This window comes from Topomyia yanbarensis, chromosome 2 (assembly GCF_030247195.1).
Source record: "Topomyia yanbarensis strain Yona2022 chromosome 2, ASM3024719v1, whole genome shotgun sequence".
NCBI classification, from domain to species: domain Eukaryota; kingdom Metazoa; phylum Arthropoda; class Insecta; order Diptera; family Culicidae; genus Topomyia; species Topomyia yanbarensis.
This window is the reverse complement of record NC_080671.1, coordinates 216216259-216235796: the sequence shown is the minus strand read 5'-3', so window position 1 is coordinate 216235796 and position 19538 is coordinate 216216259. Positions and strand designations below refer to the sequence as shown.

The 19538-nt window shown below is 39.0% G+C and overlaps 2 long non-coding RNA genes across 4 annotated transcripts; both read right to left on the bottom strand.

Moving 5' to 3' along the window:
- Positions 1–423: 423 nt before the first annotated feature.
- Positions 424–9753, bottom strand: LOC131682886 (uncharacterized). 3 transcript variants are annotated; one of them, XR_009304230.1, is made up of 7 exons: positions 9574–9753; positions 5139–5512; positions 4517–5079; positions 3906–4460; positions 1385–2183; positions 936–1325; positions 424–804 (listed from the first exon to the last, which is right to left on the bottom strand). It is a non-coding gene; the product is annotated as an uncharacterized LOC131682886 (long non-coding RNA). The 3 variants fall into 3 exon arrangements; XR_009304231.1 differs by having other exon boundaries at positions 5139–5337; positions 9574–9752; XR_009304229.1 differs by lacking the exon at positions 9574–9753 and adding an exon at positions 6699–8524 and having other exon boundaries at positions 5139–6236.
- A 6745-nt stretch (positions 9754–16498) lies between these two features.
- Positions 16499–18908, bottom strand: LOC131682885 (uncharacterized). Its single transcript, XR_009304228.1, has 3 exons — positions 17896–18908; positions 17014–17842; positions 16499–16960 (listed from the first exon to the last, which is right to left on the bottom strand). It is a non-coding gene; the product is annotated as an uncharacterized LOC131682885 (long non-coding RNA).
- Positions 18909–19538: the final 630 nt, after the last annotated feature.

Genomic DNA, 19538 nt, shown 5'->3' with positions numbered 1-19538 from the left:
TAGTACCGTGAATTAATATCTCAGTCCTTTTTCAATTTTTTGGCCCGAAACTATTGAAAAAAACATTTTTTAGTTTGTTTCCTTTTAGGACAATAACACATCCAAACCCATGCGACTTGCACGACCCTATAGGTTGCCTTATCAGATCTACCATAGTTTGCAGATGAAACTTGGGATGGCAGGTTGCTAGCGGATTGACAAAGTACACTCTTAGAAAAAAGTAAGCTTTTATGATTAAAATTTAATCATTTTCCGGTTTGCCTTATTTAGTTTGGCAATGATTAAATCCAGTTTAGCCATGGTTCAAACTATTCTCGATTTAGTTTGCCAATGATTACTTTTTTCTGAGGCGACCGAGGAACCAGCTGAAAATGAAACCAAAACAATAAGAATTTCAAAACATAAAAGAAGAGAAGAACACAATTAAATTTTTCCAATTATTTATTAACTTTGTGCTACAGTTGGACACAATTCGGTGTTGTTTCTGATTACGGAAAGCAGTTACCAAGGCTGCTACAGGAGACTAAAACCCGGTTGGAACATTACTCGTGGCACTTGATCGACTTAGCAGACTGATTAATTATTACTCCGGTTTGATGCCTATTACAACTACGATTTGATTAGGCTGACTGTTTAGCTATCTGCATCGCCTGAGTAGGTGCTGGAAAACCAACAGAGATAAATGTTCATGAGCACCGACTGTGACAGGCACAATTGCTGCCTGGACACGCTCCGGGTCGTAAGGACGAGTGAACATGTCCAATGGTGGGATTCTCTGCCTGTTTATCATGCTACCGACGGGACCTGAGCGAAGGGTGAAAAAATTAGAACTAATTATTGGCTCAAAGCGAAAAAATAAATAATGAAAATACAAAGTAGCAGGTAGACAATGTAACAACACACTTTGAAAGGACTATAATGAGCATTGAACTCACCTGCATTGCCGAACAAATATCCAGGGAAGGTGATGCAGGTTACTTGGTGGCATACATTCAACCGATGACTTCGCAGCTGCTGTTTGGAAAGAACTATTGGATTGTCGGCGGTAATTATGTAATAGCCAGTGATCCTTGATACTGAACCACAGGCCTGCTGACCTTCCGAATTGTTCCAGCTGGAAGCCAGCCTTCGAGAAACGAATTGTCTTTTCCATGTTCCAAGTTCCCGTGCGTATTAAAAACATTTTCCTGATCAGCGGATTTCTCCTAACCTCCGGATACTACTGTCTGGCAGCACTTTAATTTGTACAGCCAACGATTACCTTCATACTCTTTGGATAGTGCGAGCAAATACTATGTATTTGGTACGAAATTGGTGATAAACTCCTGAAATTTTAACATTCACAATCAGATACAAATTTCGACTAAAAGCTGACAGTACAGACCACCTAACTGATTCACGAATTGTGCAGCCATTTCTGCTTTAGTATATTAAAGTTCAAATTAACTTCCTTGTCCGACGAAGTATCGTACAGAATCCAAGCGTCTCCGGTACCGCTTTTCTATTCGTACTCGTACTCCTTCAGCAGACATACGCTGTCACAGATGAAATTGTCGGTATACGGGTGTGCCCGTGGATTATCTAAGGAATCTTCGAGACCAGGCAGAGATACTTTGCATCGCACTAATAAATCTCAGCTATCAAAATTCAATCGACGAAAAAGCAGTTATTCTCGTTTCTCAGCACGAACAGGGAGCCAGCAGCCATTAGTACCTACAGGATGATATTTTCCAAAGGTTATTGTCTTTCCTTTGGGTTTGCTGTCATCGATTATGGACAGTTCTATATTTGTTATCAGTTCATCGCTGTATTGATGAGCAACCAAGCGTGTCAAAATCAGAACCGATGAAGCAGGACCTGGATGGACTAAAAAGGGTCCAGCGTATTCCGATCCAAGGCAGCATAAGCATGTTGGCAAACATAATCGTGTTGCCTTGTACTTGCCCTTCCGAAAACATGAGTGCTCCCAGTGATCCGGCGGAGGAACCGATGATCTGAACCAAACCGGTATGTTTTTGCTAAACGTTGCATGCAGGCAATAAATCAGTATGTATCGAATATCTTGCTGGTGAACTAAGTGGTTTCTTTCCATTCCTCCTCACGTTTGATGCTCTCGGCGGTGCTCTGTGTGGACGAAAACTTCTCTCGAACTCGTAAACATTAGAGCATGTTGATCCGTTGATCTGGGGGTGGGATGAAAAATTAAACACTTGTTGATGGAATCAACATAAAAAACAAGATTAATCATGGTCTGCAGACAAAAAGAATATTCGTCAGTGAAATTATATTTAGCCAAACATTTGAAAAGAGCCTAATTGCAAAATGTTAAAAAATTAAATTTTCATGTTTTCCATTAAAAATACCTAACCAAACACGTGCATAACGCAATAATTATTTATATTATGATGAATTCTGATAACGATTTTATCACGAATTAAAAAAGGGCCTGATTGATTTTTATGACTGAACTGATTATAAAAGGGCCTAACTAGCAACACACTCTTTATAAAAGAATTATTGTATTAAAACCTAGGGGCATATTACTCTAAGAATGTAGAACAAATTTGCATCAAATTAAAAAAAATGCATTTAATTTCCATTTTTGCAACAACTTTGCACTCCCTCACAGAAAAGTTTGTTCAACAAACGTCCTACGCTGATCCACTTTGTTCGACGTTTTGCCGAATTTAGGGCAAGTTTTTTGTAGGGGTTCGATGTCTTGCAAGCAACACAAAATACATTATGAATTTCTATTTTGATGAAAAGAAATGCATTTAATTTCGCTGATTTTTAAAAATGCATCACAAGTGATCTGCCCCCAGATTATAACTGATTGTAAAAGGCTTAGGAAAGCAGTTCAACACCTACTCGATGAATTAATCGAACTAGAACTACTTTAAGCCCAACATTTCCATAATTTGCATATATGGCCAATGGTTTTACGATGTTCAATGGGGCCAATCTGACTATCTAATTAGATTTCACTTAATGCTTCTAACTTTCGGTGTAATATCAGACCTGAAAAGCATTTTCTTGTATTAGGTATACAAGTAGAAGCAATTTGCGCAATCAAACGCAATAAAATAGTTTCAATTTTCTAAGGCTGTTCACAACGCTTATTATTTTGTTCTATATGGGCTGTTGTATTTTACATCACCGACTAAAACAGATCGATCGCAATGCTGAGATGCAGTTCCATTTTTCGAGCACTTTTTAGATCAGATTTAAAACAACTCGCCTAATAGACTAATAGTCGTTACAATTGAAACCTGGAAAATCTAACTAGCGACAATCGTTTTTTCTCTTGTTTAGTACCAATTCATGGTGTCGGAAGTTGTGCGCTGTATAGCGCAGCGTTGTACGAATATAGCGCACTACTTCCGACGTGATTACATTGTTTAGAACCAGAGAAAATACGATTTTCGCTGGTTGGATTTTCCAGTTTTCAATTGTAACCAGAATATTGTTTTAAATTTTGCACAATTTGAAACACGAGTAGAACACTGTTTCAAATATTTTTCATTAGTATGTGACAATTGACAGCAGAAAACGCAATATGTGTCACATAAGTGATAAAGAATAACAAAACCGAATAAACTATATTTAGAACAGGTGGCCAGATCATCGCATTGGGAAAACCGTGTTCTAGATGTATTTTGACAGATCCAAATTACCCGACGTTTTGAAACAAATTTACATCACAGCATTGCGATAGGATAAATAAGATTAAAATGAATTATTTGACTACAAATTCTTTTTTCAATTTTCTCAATGTTTACGTTTTGCAGATAGGCCCTTTTCAAAAGTTTGGTTGGATTTCAGTCGCTGAGGGCAAAGTAGGTGAATATGTGCCAGTCGAATCAATTATCTATTAATTAAATATTAATTAATAATCTATCTATTACCTTATCACACATTGTAATTAGTCCAAGCCCGATTGTTGGTTGCAAGTACAACCGGGACCGTACACTCAAATCTGGGATCACCAGCACTGACGCAAGTGCATGTGCTTCCAACAACTCCCGATTCGCTTCTTTCCTCATGCCTTAGAGATTTTTTTTGACGAACAGAACTCGCAGGTTGTGATTTCTTCAAGTCCGTGTTAGGAAATTGAATGTGCAGAGCCAAAAAATAATTGGAGAGTCAAAACTTCGCAAACCTTAGCAACACACTTCCAAGTTGGTACGATAATTTGTTTCTGTTAACTAATCAACAGCAGTGTTATTTCGTGCACATACTAGAATCGATTCGCCATTTGAATTTACCAGCTGATAGACGTTTAACAGTTTTACCTGCTACGGGCAGTTTTTGAATCAGCTATTGTATTTAACGACCAACATCTGGGAACGAATCAAATCAGGCAAGCTCGGAGCACTGAAGCACATTGGCAAATTGCTGATACGGAGTGTAACATCATTGGAATCATTTTGATTGCCGTATCCCAATATCCACGAGTAGATCTACAATTAGAGTCGCTATTATCATCAGTGCACATTCTCTCAAAGCAGGAAAATACCTTCTTAGATAAAATCCACCGCATAGCGTAAGGCGCACTCGACCTGTGACTGATGTTTGTATTTCAATTGAAAATAAATATCTTGTCTTGTCCGTAAATATTGGGAACTTTCATTGCACACCAATGATTTTTGCAGTTCGCTTGTAAATCTCAACATCAACCTTCATGTCAACATCGAATAGACAATTGTTTTCTTGTTCCCATATTCCATCGAATCTCAACGTTCTCCTGTGTCTGGTTTTCTTTGGAATGCATATCACAATCTGCTTCGAGCTTCTCCGAAAATATGTTGGAATCGAAAATATGTTGAGACTGATGGTCAAAATAAGGTCATTGAACTGGCGACGATTCCTTCTCAATGAGTTTGTTTTTCCAATATTGGAATATTGCATCCACGGTACAAGCTTGCTGATATGCGCCGCCAAAACCTGACGTGCTCGTAGATCCTCTCGATCGATGGAAACCTTCACCGTCCAGAATAAGGAGCATCTGTCGACACTGTTCTTGTTACCAGCTTAATATCTCCTTGATGTAGTTCTGTGCTGCACATGGTTATCTGTTAGCTAGGAGTAAGATAATTAGAGTCCATGACTATAATAGTCTGTATAAGGCGTTTGATTACCTGCAAAGCTGACAGCAACACAACCGAATTTACCTTGGTAGGGATGAAACCGATGAAACCAAAGATAAACACGTTCCACATACCACACTAGTAGCACATTAAGCGGCTCATCGCCAAGGGACCTATCGCCGTGCAAGGTATCTCCGCCCGGACCGAGGTGATTCTGCAGCCGTTTTGCACATCACTAGTATGCTTGGCCCTTGAATATCACAGAAGTGACATGAGTGCGAAAGAAGTTTCTGATTTTTCACTATTTCACGTATATCTCGTTTACTTTTACTGCGTGAACGCACATCGGGGGTGCTCGCGGAAATTAACCTTTTTTTGGAGGAAAACGCGGTCGGAAGCGTCTAAAAAGTTTTGCCCGCGGTGGTCTAAGGACGAATGTGTTAGCAAGTGATGTTTTTCGCGCATGAGCAATCCGTTTAGAGACCTAAAGTTTGGTTTTCACCGAATCCACCTTCATTGCAAAAGAGGTTTTTCGGCGGCCATTGTTTTTTTTTCGCTCTTGTTCCTTGCGCGATCACAGCCGTAAGCTGTGAGTGTGTTGGTAAATAATAGCTGTGGAAAATGTTACACTCTAAATAGCATATGTATTGTGATAATATCATTCATGGCAAAAGACACCTGTACAGCCTGTGGACTGAGAGAACCAGCCAAAAAATTAAGCAGAAAGAGCAAAAAGGACATCACAGTTGGCTGGATTTGTTGCGACAGCTGCTTTAAGTGGTTTCACACCGTCTGCATACGGGCAATTAATATACCTCTCCCGGAAATTGTCAACTATTGGTACTTCTGTGAGAAGTGTACCATACTCGGAACTCTTATTCAGAAACAAGCGTCGCCCTCTAATACCCCAGTTAATCCCGATCTCACCAAAGTCAACGAAACTATTATCGAGCTCTCGAAACAGCTGGAAAAACTCCAAACCGAGCTAACTACGAACTGTGTAGCTTCGAAAAAGCAACTCGATAAATTAAGAAACCGAATTCAAGCTTCAGATCAACTCCGGGAACGACAGAAGGTGCAAAGTGCCTTGGTTAATACCGTAGAAACAAAGCTCGAGGTGATCGAATCTGGCGCTAAGCTTGCTAATACCTGTCTCCAAAGTGTAAATAAATACAGAATCGCAATTAATAAGATACCATACCGAGTTGGAGAAAACGTCAAAGATCTCGTGCTGGATATTTTGAGTTTTTTGGGTGTCGACGAACCGGTGTCACACGTTACCGATTGTTTCAGAGTTCCGGTTAAACCCTCCAAGTGGAGTGCCCGCTCCATTACGCCAACTATCATCGTCGTTTTCAGCCACAAAGAGGTGAAGGAAAAGGTTCTCAATCTATATTTCAAAAACTACAAGCAAGCTAAACTATCCAAACTTCAGCCCGGACTTGCTTTGGAGTATAGATTTACTCTGAACGAGGTGCTATCCATCCAAGCCTTCAGAATACGTAATCTTGCACTTCGTCTCAAACATAAAAAGCTAGTCGACTCGGTGTTCGTCCGGAACGACGCTATTTCTGTTCGTCTGCCTCATCAGAAAAACTACATACCGATCACCGATCTCAATCAACTCCTGCAGCTGAACACGTCTCGCGAGGATTCAGCAGACGAGTCTTCGATTTTTTTCGACGCTATGTCCACCGATAATTTAGACATTACTAGCTGCAACACAAAATAGTACAATAAAGTAACGTGATCATGACAACTAACGGCAATCACCTGCGAATAGGGCATTTAAACGTCCGCGGAATCGAAAGACACATCGACGGAGTTAAACTAATTTTAGACCGAAAACAGTACCACTTCTTCGGACTCAGCGAGACCAAGCTCAAAGCGGAAGAGGACGGGGTGCCAAAGCCTGCGGTGGAGTCGGACTGTATGTGGCGAAGCATATCAAAATCACCCCAATAATCAAATCTTCATTTGACCCTGCTGTTCCGATTGCGCAACGCGTGGAGTTTTTAGCCATTAGAGCCAAAATTAACAACCTCAATGTTGGTGTAGTAGTGCTGTACAATCCATCCGGCAACAACCAATTTCTAATTCAAAGATATGAAAATCTCCTACTTGATCTGCTCGAGTTCAGCTTCGACAGGATCTACATTGTCGGAGATTATAATGTCAACGTTTCTGCAGCACAACCTTCTAGCAACCTTACTGATTTACGACGGCTTCACCAAATCTTCAACCTTACTGTCCTGAATACTCCTCCTACCCGTATTACAGAAACTTCCTCGACTACAATTGACCTTTTGGTCACAGGCTCTCCCAACTCAATTGTGAAGTCATCGACGTCAACAGGTAACTCAATTTCTGACCACGAAGTTGTTTATCTAATCGCTGACATACGAGTGAGGAAACCACCCCCGCAAAGAAGAACATACAGAAACTTCCGCAGAGTCAACCTAGTTCGACTACAAGCAGATTTCCAGGCTAGAGACCAGCAGCCAATACTGGAATGCGCTGATGTCGATAGGAAAGCGGAGCTTGTGACAGAGGAAATACGAGTGCTTCTTGACCATCATGTTCCCGAGCAAACCGTTATAATACGCGATCAACGTACTCCATGGATCACAAGCGAAATCGAGCGAACAGTTAAACTCAGAGACCTGGCTTTTCAACTTTATTCGAGAAACCCCAACAGAACAAGAGGTGATCTTCAATGGCACGATTACTGCACCAAAAGCGACAGAGTGAGGACATTAATTGCGACTGCAAAGAAGAAATATGCGGACAAAAACTTTTCTCCCGGGCTACCTGCCAAGAAACTGTGGAGTAATCTCCAGAGGGATGGTATTCACAACAACGCCAAACGTAACATAGCTGATACGCAAACTGATGTTCAGCAGCTAAATCAGTTTTTCGCCGAGGGTCACGCGCACCTTCAATCACAAAAACAGCAATCAGCTCCAACTTTACCTCCGCACGATAACGGCAGCAACACCAACTGGAATAGTACCACCCACAGAAGGTTCACATTCAGGCGCACGGATGCAGCAGACGTGTCGAAGAGAATCTTCGAAATATCATCAAACGCAACGGGTTCGGACAATATCCCCATATCGTTTGTGAAAATGCTTTGCCCTTTCATACTGCCTCTACTTGTAAATCTTTTCAATACCATCATCGACTCGCACAAGTTTCCCGAACTCTGGAAGAAAGCCATAGTCACGCCGATTCCGAAAACAGCAAATCCTATGGAACCTAAGGACTTCCGGCCGATAAGTGTGCTTCCCGCGATTTCGAAAATTTTAGAGAAAATACTGCTTCATCAAATTACCGAACACTTACAGGTAGCTGATCCGCCTCTCTTAGACAAGCATCAGTCAGGCTATAGGAAACAGCATAGTACTACCACAGCCCTAGTTAAGATTGTGCATGATATATTCAACAATTTCGACGAAAATCTCTGCACTGTCATGATACTTGTGGATTTTTCCCTGGCTTTTAATTGTGTTCGACACATAAAGCTGCAGCAAAAGCTCCAAACTGAATTCGGCTTCGATGAATCGGCTGCTCAACTGATTAGATCCTTCTTGCAAAACAGGAGCCAAGTGGTTAAGCTCGGCGAAGAGGTTTCCACGGAGAAGTTTCTTGTGGACGGAACCCCACAAGGATCATGCCTTAGTGCGTTACTGTTCAGTTTATTCATAAACAGCTTACCCCGCACTCTCAGATGTGAATATCACCTATATGCCGACGATCTACAAGTCTACATCTCCGGACCAATAGCTGATGTTAACATGCTGGTACACAGAATCAACGAAGACCTGTACTCTGTTGAGCGCTGGGCAGCCGAAAACAACCTTTTTCCCAATCCCAAGAAAACGCAAGCCATCGTTTTCTGTAAGACAGGGTATATTGTTCCTACAGCTGACATTATGTTCTGCGGAGAGGTTGTTGCAGTGAGTGATAAAGTTGTCAACCTAGGGCTACTAATGGACAACAACCTTAAGTGGACTGACCAAATAAACGAAGCGACGATGCGAGCATACAACATTCTACGCACATTCAGACGATTTGCACCAGTACTGCCTCTTCAAGTACGTCTCAAACTAGTCCAAGCGGTAGTAATGCCCGTATTCACTTACTGTGACATAGTGTACTATCCTGGCCTCTCGGCAGAGCATAAAGAAAGACTGCACAGATGCTTTAAATCGTCGATTAGATTTGTCTTTAAAATGACAAGATTCGAAACAACAGCCAACGTGCGAAACGCGATTTTCGGCCATGATCTTCCCGGCAACTACCGTCACCGAATATGCTGTTTTTTTCGCCAGGCGTGGGACGATAAACTTCCACAATACATCATGCAACATCTCCAGCGAGGGCTGATGGAACGTACAAGAACGTTCCTGATTCCGCAACACTCATCCAGCAGAAAAAAGAGCCTACTGATATACGGAGTTCCACTGTGGAACAGGCTACCCACCGATATCAAAATCAAGCCAACACTGTCCTCCTTCAAACTAGCACTTAAATCAAACTAGCACAAAACTAAGACAGTATGTACTATTGTTGTTAAATTAATCTTCCTATGTATAACTTCTATTTAAAATAATTCCTTGACCTGATTTATAGTACTAAACTGACAGGCTATCGTACGATTAATAATAAACAATAAACAAACAATAAACTATTACATCGCCTTCGTGCTACAGCATACTGATGCCAACAATCTCCGATGAATTCGAGTCTAGTCGACGTTCGAATTTGTTATGTGGTTTTCGTTTGAAGCGAAACTGAGTCAGTTCCTAACCCCAACTGCTGTCAAAATGTATGAACTGACAGCAGTTGGGGTTAGAACCTGACTCAGTTTCAGGTTCAAGCGAAATCGCCATTAGTGAGCTGCAAATTAGAATTGAATCATTGTAAATATAGTCAAATATTTGAAAAGGGCCAAACTGCAAAATGTAAACAAATCGAATTTTTATATTTTTTTCCGTTTAAATCTATCTAACCGAACACGTAAATAACACAATAATTGATTATTAAAATTTTTGATAACAATTTTATCACAAATCATAAAAGAGCTTTATTGATTTTAATATTTATAAAAAGTTATGTTGCAATATTATTGAAAATTGCTAAAACTTATCAATTTAGACTGTCTTTGGCTACATTTTCCACGCAATTGGACTATTGTAAATATTGTAGGAGAATTGTATTGAGTATTGGAAGATAAAATTTGAGCAGCTTCTAGCACTGCGAGGGAAGCACCTATCTTTATGAAAAAAGGCTTTTCGTGTTTCTGGACCCCACCGTTTTCGAGGAAAAATAGTTTTAAAACCCTACATGCACGAGAAAAAAGTTGGGCATGAAAGAGTTAAAGCCAAATTTACACCTTTCCGATCCGATTCAGTACCGTGCACAGACACCAATATTCTTTCATATATTTTATACGTGACGTTCACACTTGTCCATCCGGTTCCTGTGCCGGACAAGTGTAAATGCTCGCAATGAGGAGGAAAGAATATTGATGTCCGTGCACGGTACTGAACCGTCACTGAAACGGATCGGATAGGTGTAAATAGTGCTTAAATGATACTTAAAAATGTTGAATATTATAGTCCCTGGTGACGATATTTGGACGATAATGTCCGGGACATTTTGACGCACAAAGCTGCGTCAGAATAAATGAAAATAAATGTGCGTCTTAAAGTCCGAAAACATGCTAGAGCCACAACGTTCGGTGATCGTACTGCGTCATAATGTCCAGCATCCTAGGATGCACATCATACAGGGATGTTATGACCCACAGGCACTGCGTCATAAAGTCCGGGATTTAAAGACGCACCCACAGTTTCGTACACTATGACGCATACGAACTGCCCCAGTCATAAAATCTCAAAGGGAAGCGCGTAATACCTAGAACATTATGACTCGCCAGCCTGCGTCGTAAGGTCCGGACGTGCGTCATAAGGTGAGATTTATTTTCGGATCCTATGAGCACCTCTTGTGCGTCATAATGTCCGGGACAATACTACGCACTATCGTTTTGAATCTTTGGTCACAGTCGATATGTGGGATACTGTGTCGCAATAAAAGTTTAATATTATGACGCATAAGAACTGCGCCCGAGTGTCCCCGAGACTTTATAACGCAAACCAGCTGTCGGAAGCGCAAGCAAACCTGTGATCCTTTTGTTTGTCCGGTATGCTCACAATACAAACTAAGATTACTTTAAGTCCGACTGAACGGCAGCGACTGATTATCGCTTCCAGAACCTGGTTCCGTATCACATTGGGAATTTATTTTGACCACCAGAGGATGTCCTTCTACAACTGGGAACAAAATAACGTTTTCAGCAAATGGAAACTACTCACCAAGCCTATTTATTTACTTACCTTAAATTCTGAACCAAAAAATAAAAATGTTCATTCGCCGCAAAATTTTGTAAAAAAATAACAAACTGCAGGGAACACACGAGAATGATGGAACAGTGTTGGATAAAAAATTAACCATTTTCCAACTAAAACCAAAATAATCAGAGCAATGATTAAATTTCAATCAGAAGAGTAATCATTGTAAAGACTAAACCTAATTTAGTTTCAGAATGATTAAAATCTAGTCATTTCTAGATTACTTTTATTTAAGAGTGTACCAGATCATGCTGTGTGGGGTGGTGCTGTCCCGGTTAACAATGAGGCGAACGAGATATTTGCAGATACGTCATTTAGTAGGACAACTGTCAGTTTGCTGGTTGAATTTAATTTGGTTTTTTTTAATTTAAAAATCATAAAAGAATAATTAAGGTTGAAGAATGATATGAGTGTACTCGTAAGGACACCCGCTACCAATACATATGAAAAACTGGCACAATTTTCCCAATTTAAAGATCCCTATTTAAAATAACTCTTGCAATCATTATTCATTGTTCAGCTACTCCCCGAGAGAGCGCGCGACATGTTCAATCGAGTTTACAGAAAAGAGGGGTAATCGATATATGAGTGTAGCAGTCTCGAAAGACGAAACGTCAATTATCCTTTTCCTCTCCGTTTCTTCCCATACGCGCGATGTAAACAATAAGGCAAACGACGTAAGGAACGTTTGTTAATGTTTATTTATTTTGGTCCATACGACCTAGGACAATTTAATGTTTTCTCCGATTTCGTGAATTTTTCAGAAGTGAATGGTGTACAGTTATTTGTTTACTCCCGAAGAACGTTGAGTGCACTGTCTGCGGCGGGAAGAAGGCAAATTTTTGTCGTGAATGGTAAGATATTACATTACATGTGAAGTGATCTATTAAGCGCATTTGTGTTATTGCTATCAAGTAGCTCACAGTTGGATGTTACCAGTGAGAACTTACTTAATTTGAATTTCTCGATTAGTGACCGAACGTATCTAGTGCACGCTGATCCATATTGGAAAGCGAGTTGTATGTAACGAATATGTAGGTAGTTAATATCTGGGAGGGAGAAACAGACTCAATAAATGTGAATGTCATAGCCAGCCAGAACAAAACTTTCACTCCGAGCCACAAAAAAGTGTTCATCGAGGAAATGAGAGTATTGTTATCATATGCTTGCTTGAAAATGTTTCCGAACGATGAGTTTCCTTGATTTTTTGTCTAGATTGGGTGTAGCAGTAAATATTATTAAAGTTTTTCTGTGATTTTAATGCCATTTTCAAATTAGCCAGATGAATTTTTCGGTAATCCGTGCTGTCATTATCAAATAAATTGTATTTCTATGTATTCAATGATGAATAAAATTTTTGATGCGTTCAAAAGTTTCGAGCATCGTTTTAAGACAATATTGCGATCTTGCTATAATGTAAAATAAAGGGTTAATTTTATACGAAAATTTCAAATAATATTTACATTTTAATGAATTAATCAAAATACCAGACAGAACGACAGTTTATGAACATAAAGAGGAAATGGTCACTATAAAAAACAACTGGAGGGGGATTCAACAAAAGCGTCTTTTTCACTTGAATCTTTATAAATCTTAATAAGTCTTTATAGTGTTTGAATTATGTAATTTATCTGTATCGTCGCCTACAAGCTCAATGAACTATGCCTAAAATACATTTTATGCTTGTTATAAAACCAGTTCTGGAAATGAGATGACGCTGTAAATGTTCTCTACTCCAAGAAATGGGAACATAGAATCAAAAAATATGCTGTGACGTGCACGTTTTTTGGTAATTCAAAAATACTTTTTGGTTTAAAATAATTTATATCATCTTTCTATTTAAAACATGTGATAAAAGTTATTTTCATATCTATAGTAAAGACAAATAATAATGTACACCATTATTATTTGTCTTTACTATAGAAGAAGAATCATGCGAAGAAAGTTTTAAAAATTTGTGACTTATTTAACAATTTTAGAATGAATGACGCCTTGCTAGTCAGATTTGACGGTTCTCCAATTTAAAGTTTCTTTTGAGAGTATACTGAGAAAATGAAAACCATCAACGTAGGCTTAGATGCATGCTAATAAATATAAACAAAGTTTCGAAAAAAATTGGCAAGTTACTTCGACATGAAGTTTGACATCGACATAATATTTTTAATGTTCGGGTGCTCATGCAGCTTAATCTGATTATCCGAATCATGAAAAAAAAATCCATTTCTATTAGTTAAAATCTTACACTTCGAAAGTTATTTGCAAAATAACCTTGGCTAAATTTGACAGTTCGACGGTTAAAATTGTTGGATGATGTAAAAAGAAAGGTGGAAACAGTTTTCTGTATGTACTTTATTTAGGTTGGCAATATTTTTCAGTAGTAAATAAAGGGCAAATATAAAAACGAAAACATGTTATATCAAATATTATGTGGATATTTACGTTCAAAGGCTGCAGCCGTACCTATCAAATACCTATGCATTGGTCAACATTTCACAAATCAGATAAACATGCCTCTACCGGCGAGTTTCCTTATTCAAGGATTCTGTTAGTTAAATTTTTATAAAATTAAATTCTATTTTTCAGATTCGGTTTTTAATAATCATTGTAAGAAATTTTTTAGGAAACCGTGGTAGAATGGAGGAGAAGAACGGCACAAAAATCCTATTTCAAAAATGGAAGATTAGACACATCGTTCCAAAATTTGTCCCTTTTCACTCGAGTACTGGAAGCAAACTGTCGCCTGACTTTATCTTCAAATCAATGTAAAGCACCCGGAAAAAAAAACTTTCACTGATTTTATGCTGTCCCAAGCTCCTTTCCATTACACGATTGAAGTCATGTGCCGGTAACACGCTTGCTTCAAGGACACGCAAAAAGAAATTTGCTCATTTATGCGTCGCCCACCTTGATTGATTTTGGCTGTCGAAAGTTTTCTTGCTTCTTGACAAGTGCTATTATTTACACTTCGTGCGTAGTGTCTGTTTCTCCCTCCCAGGTTAATATCTAAACAGACTGCGACTTGCTGTGGTCAGTGAGAACAAACCAGAGGTTCTTGTAATAAGTGGTGCCTTCTATTAAATTTTACGTTCGGAGTTCGGTCGTTTGTTTATGCCAATGGGCTATTAGATGTTAAGTACAATGCCAAACTTGTAAAAAGTTCCATCATTTTTGTTGACGTTGTTCTCCTTAGTCCTTACGCCAGTCAGTCGCGTCGACATGGTTCATGCGACGAAACGGTTTCTTCGGTGGCGGCGGTTTGAGTCCAAAGCCGGCACATTCGTTTCCAAACATAGTTGTGAGCATTTGCTTCCTCTCTAACAAAAAGTATCTGTTGGCTGATTTGAATTTCATAGTGCAATACTGTACGTAGGTCGTTGATGACGTTGAATACTAGCAATATCATCATTGAATGAGAAATCTAGTCGTTCTGTCCGTATTAGAAGCATTGGATAGGGAAAGTTCATTGCAATTGATTTTTCATGCTGGTGGACTGGCAATGCAATGGCAATTCATTTTTAAAGAGCGTATATGAAACTAAAAAATAATTTTGAAAAAGTCGGATTTCGGTCCTTTTATTATAAGCGTATATGTGACGTTGCAATAATAATTTATTAAATGTCACTTACGACTTTTTGCTACGCGCGTATCTCTACATTCTTGCGATTCTAAAATAAATGTATATACGACCGTGGGAAATCAAAAGGACGTATATGTTATTTATAAATATGTGGTGGATAAAACGTGTACGCCGTTTTATAATTTATTTTAAAATTTGGCTAAAAGTTTTATTTTGAGAATCCTGTTCGTGTGTTACGATAGTAAGGTTAGATAGGAGTGGTATGGTGTGAATAACTCAGTTTGTTTGCTTTTGTCGCTTAGGACCTTTTGAAAACCCAGCCTAGATATAAATATTTTCCATAACACTTTTCACGTAAATGTTACATGTTTCACACATAGAATATGGTGGTTTTGATCTAATTAAAACGATTGGTGACTGCATGTACATGTTAAGTGAATTTCAGTTACTTTTTATCGGAATGTCTCATACTTTCAAATTTAAATCCATATAATCTTTATGTGAATTTCATGTGAATTTTAGTTGCATGTGAAATAATATTCAAATGCTTTTCTTATGTGCACAAGCAGAGGTCGGAGAATAAATATTCAGATTGAATTAATTTGAAATGCATTTTATATTTACATCATCTGATTACAACTAGTAGCATTATTATTGCGAAATATAACCGTTGCATCTTTTATTCGCCGTAGTATTGAGCGTTTTTCTGTTTCCGTAGTTCGCACACCCGCTGGTTTTCGCAGTTTCCGTGGTTCCAGAATTGTTCGTGATTTTCCCAGTTGTGTATTCTGAAAAGTAATTTCGTTTTAATTGTGCTGTAATGTATATAATAGTTTGAGTTTACGTTTAAATTTAATTACCTTCATTAAACTGTTCGAGAATTTCCTTTAGTAATCACCTTGCTGTGTGTTGTTGATACGTGAAGCCATATCCAACTTTTTACGTGCCATAATGGCGGTCTAAATTGTTCAGTTCGTAATACGTTTAATTGCCCTTTTTTGACAATAGTCGTTTATACCCAGTAAATTTTGTAGAGCTCAATCGGGCCGATAATAAGGCCGATGGTCGGGCCGAATAAGCCCGATGACGGGCCGATCAGAGGAGGATATCGGGTTTATATCGTGCAATTCTGCACCATTTGCATAAACCGCGTCAACCTTCAAATATTTCAAACGCATCGACATTTTCGGACCGACGTGAACCCGATGTCGAACTATAGAAAATCGGGCGATCGTCGTACTCCTTATTTTGGTACTCTTCTTCTTTTTTTCTTATTTTGTTTTGATTTCTTTTCTTTTTTTTTAAACAAAGTTTCATTTTTCAATATTTATTACCTTAAAAATGTCGTACATTTTAGATTGCCGATCATCGAATCCTAACAATATAAATTCAACCTGTGTAATGTAATATGCCCGACATTGTTTAAATTTACTTTTGAACAGTTGACGTTCCTAGGAGCTTCCAATGGCGAGTTATCGGTCGGAACCGTCGCACCCGGGGATTGAGCTGCTCATGTCGATGTCGCCGGTATAGAGTATTGATTATCCTGTAGTGTATACCGCACAGCCGCGTCGCCACAGCCAACAACGATTTGCTTAATGCTTAATCCTCGAACTCCGTCAAATCAGTAAACATTTTCGGCAGGCAATGACGGTAGAGTGTTACGATGTTTCTGTTATTTTATATCTAACGAGATTCCCTTTGATGCAAGTGTATGACTTTCAAGGGTAGTTCGTGGTGTAGCCTGGTGTACGTTTTCAGTTGGTCTGTTTGGTGCTCAGTGTACTTGTACCAAACCCGTACTCAGTTGTACAAAGGTGTTTTATGACCCAACCACTTATGGCCATTGTTAGGAAAAAGCTGAACACATTAGTGCGAAGCTAAAATATTAATAGCCATTTAAAAACAGCAAAATATATCGAAATTATTTTACCTTATGATAACTTTGGGTAAACTCAAAGGCGAGCATAAAGCTATTTGAGGCACATCGATATTGAGATCGGTTATCGTTAATATTTCAGAGACCAGCCTGAGACTCAGCAAATTTCTGATAGCAGATACAGTGCAGAGACAACGATGTGTAAGCTGTAAATTTGCTCGAACGGCTACTGGCCCAAATGCTGCAAATCATTGCTCATTTCAGTGACCCGGGCCTAATCTTCAACTGAACGTTATTGTCAGATTTCAGCGCAAAAGGGTTTTTGCTTACAACAATCCTCTGGTTGAAGGGCACAAAACTGCGGTATAAGAGGGCTCCTTGAACCGCATGCTGCAAGCATGCTGTACGTGTCAGTTTCTCAGGAGCGATCTTGTATTTAACACCGTTTTCAACCTAAGGAGCTTCCAATGGCGAGTTATCGGTCGGAACCGTCGCACCCGGGGATTGAGCTGCTCATGTCGATGTCGCCGGTATAGAGTATTGATTATCCTGTAGTGTATACCGCACAGCCGCGTCGCCACAGCCAACAACGATTTGCTTAATGCTTAATCCTCGAACTCCGTCAAATCAGTAAACATTTTCGGCAGGCAATGACGGTAGAGTGTTACGATGTTTCTGTTATTTTATATCTAACGAGATTCCCTTTGATGCAAGTGTATGACTTTCAAGGGTAGTTCGTGGTGTAGCCTGGTGTACGTTTTCAGTTGGTCTGTTTGGTGCTCAGTGTACTTGTACCAAACCCGTACTCAGTTGTACAAAGGTGTTTTATGACCCAACCACTTATGGCCATTGTTAGGAAAAAGCTGAACACATTAGTGCGAAGCTAAAATATTAATAGCCATTTAAAAACAGCAAAATATATCGAAATTATTTTACCTTATGATAACTTTGGGTAAACTCAAAGGCGAGCATAAAGCTATTTGAGGCACATCGATATTGAGATCGGTTATCGTTAATATTTCAGAGACCAGCCTGAGACTCAGCAAATTTCTGATAGCAGATACAGTGCAGAGACAACGATGTGTAAGCTGTAAATTTGCTCGAACGGCTACTGGCCCAAATGCTGCAAATCATTGCTCATTTCAGTGACCCGGGCCTAATCTTCAACTGAACGTTATTGTCAGATTTCAGCGCAAAAGGGTTTTTGCTTACAACAATCCTCTGGTTGAAGGGCACAAAACTGCGGTATAAGAGGGCTCCTTGAACCGCATGCTGCAAGCATGCTGTACGTGTCAGTTTCTCAGGAGCGATCTTGTATTTAACACCGTTTTCAACCTTTAGTTTATGCAATTGTACTAAACATAGTAGTGTGATGGTTAAAACTCTGGTGAATCAAGTTTCTTGGAAGAAAAATGTCATCTCTGAGGTATTGTTCTGTGTTCAACGTTCACACCTAGAAGAAAATAATTTATGGAAAAGGTTATTTAAAAAAATCCTATTTGTATTACGATGCATTGTTACTGCCTTGCACGGATAACCGGGTTGTGTTGTCCGTTCCTCAACTTCAACGAAGAATCGATGATAGTGAAGCCATTCATCGCCATAAATATGTGAATCGACACGCTGCTCTGTTGTTCAAATACCGCAAGTTTGTATTGAATCTCAAGGCCACATAATAAACGAGCAGTGGAACTGAGACCGTAACCGGAGCCAAACAGCGATAATACATGTGACACAAAGAGGACGTTATGTACTGAATTAGTGCAACCAACGTATCGCGGCTGGGAATTAACTAGTTGCATCCTTCTTTTGCGTGTAACTAATCAGTGTATATCCTATACAATCGATGAAAGCTTCTGTAATAAAAAGCATATATATATTTTTTTTTATTCATTTCGTTTATTTGATAGGCACAAATGCGTTAGCTTGGCGGTGCCAAATGCTTTTGTTTTTACATTTTGGATATCTTAAAACTAGGAGGTTACAATGTTGAAATATTTTTTTTTACAAAGGAAAAGAAAGTTTACAGCTATCTTAAGACTAGAAATAAGATTCAATATACAAAAGAGGGCCAAAAGATTTTTTTATGAAAAAAATTTAAAACAAGGGATTCACTTTGATATACAAGAGGGGGAGTAATAGTATTTTACGAAATATTTTACGGTTATCTTAAAACTAACAATATAGTTTAGTACACAAAAGGGGGAACAAATATTTATGAGAAATTTCACAGAAATCTTAAAACTAGGGATTCAATTCTATTTACAAGATGGAGGACAAGAGTTTCAATAAAGAGTAAAAATTATAGCTATCTTAAAACTAGGAATACAGAATACTAATTTGAATTTTTTAACTAAAACTTATGCTTGGTCAAGATATTCAAAGGGTGGCTTATTTCCGCATCAGTGTAGCAGCAGTTGTATCAAAGACAGGGGAGAGACAGGGAAAGAAGAGCAAAACTTGCAACTTTCGCTCGAACGGCGGGGGGGGGGAGGGAGATCAGCGTATCAAATTTGCGCCTCAGTCTAGTAAGTCGTCGAGTACCGGATTGGCGGATGGTATTCTTCGGACCCGCGGGG